Genomic DNA, 1558 nt, shown 5'->3' with positions numbered 1-1558 from the left:
GGCTGGTGGGTTTGAACCGCCAGCCTTCTGGTTAGCAGTCTAGTGCCTTAGGCACTGTGCTAACAGGTAATTGAATGACCCCAACATCTTTGGCAACTGTCAAGCTGGGGAAGCAGAGAAGTTGCTCAGTAAACTGCCCAGTGAGAAAGATGTTTCCTCATCTGATCGGGACAACCATCAGGCAAGATAGGTCAAGGCAACACTGGTCTCCCCCAAAACAGAGACCTGAGGGGTGGTGAAGTGATTTGTCCCACGTCACAGTTTCTGCACAGCAGAGTCTGGACGGGAACCTTCTGTTTCCTTGTTTGGTGTTTACTGTCTAATGTCACTTGGTCAAATTAAAGGCTAGGAAGGAACATAGAGATTATCTAGTATAATCCCATTATTTTAAGATTTGGAAACTAAGGCCAGAGAGACCAAGGCCATGTCATGAGGTCAAGTGAGAGTGGCCAAGTGCCACCCAGGTCTCTGATTCCCAGTTTAATGCTCTGTCAACAGACAGCTTGCCTCTCTGGTCCAAGTTTGGCAAACATTGTCATCCCAGGCTCAGTGCTACCACAGTTTTCTAGGAAGACCAGATTCATTCTTCACAGAGGGGGCACTTCTGGTGGGACTTGAAAGAATGCGTCAGCTTGGAGCCCCTATCAAGAGCGTGCCAACAGTTACAAGCTCGGTGGTATGGAGTGCCATCTTCGAAGTGGACCCTGTGGCATTTCTGGAATGTCAAGCATGTGCTGAGAAACAGCCCTACTTGGCAGTTCCTTCTGAAGCAATAATGACAGTGAAACGAGGCCCGAGTAGAACAGGATATGATTGTTTACATGCGGCCCTTGTCCCGTGGCTGTGGGAGGTGGAGCCAAGTTCCACCAGCTCATGCCCTATAAGAGACACAGCTCAATACAGAGGAAGCCGGCATTGCTGCCCAGGCTGCTGTCCCCTCACAAAGTCGGTATCACTGGAAAACGAAAAATGTCCTCAGAAATGAAGCGCCAACACTGGGAGACATAGTAGGTTGTTCCACTTGAGCTTAATCTCAAGATGCAAAAGTGAAATGACCATCGTGTTCACCTCAAATGAAGAACACAATGGCGGGGGCAGAGGTGGGGAGCCCAGTCACCAATGTAACAAAATAAGGGTTACTGATGCTTCTTATTGGAAAGGTTTCTTATGGCACAGGAGGGGATGTTTCCTATATAAGAAATAGACACCTTGGATTCTAACAGCCACTTTTTTTTTCCTTGAAAATATCATCAAAACACATTTGCTACCCTCCCCTGTGCTGTTGGGTGACAGTGGCTGCAGAAGCAGGAGACTGATGGAGGAAGCCTATCTGTGCCCACGGTGTGCGCCAGCCAACCCCACAAACCAGAAGTGCCTTTCCCTCCTCAATCAGGCCCCAGCCCGCAAACACCAGCATCTGCAGGCTTGGGGAATGCCATGCTCCCTGGGTCCCTCTGCCCTGGTATAAGCAGCCACAGCGTTCAAGTGGCCTGTGACAGTTAGTGTGCTTGCTTGGGTCTTGGCTGTAAAGGGGAAAGGCCTTTTGGAAAGCATTATC

This window comes from Orycteropus afer, unplaced genomic scaffold, assembly GCF_000298275.1.
Source record: "Orycteropus afer afer isolate SDZICR_OR568_19922 unplaced genomic scaffold, OryAfe1.0 scaffold00519, whole genome shotgun sequence".
NCBI classification, from domain to species: Eukaryota; Metazoa; Chordata; class Mammalia; order Tubulidentata; family Orycteropodidae; genus Orycteropus; species Orycteropus afer.
Note: the sequence above shows the minus strand (reverse complement) of the source record.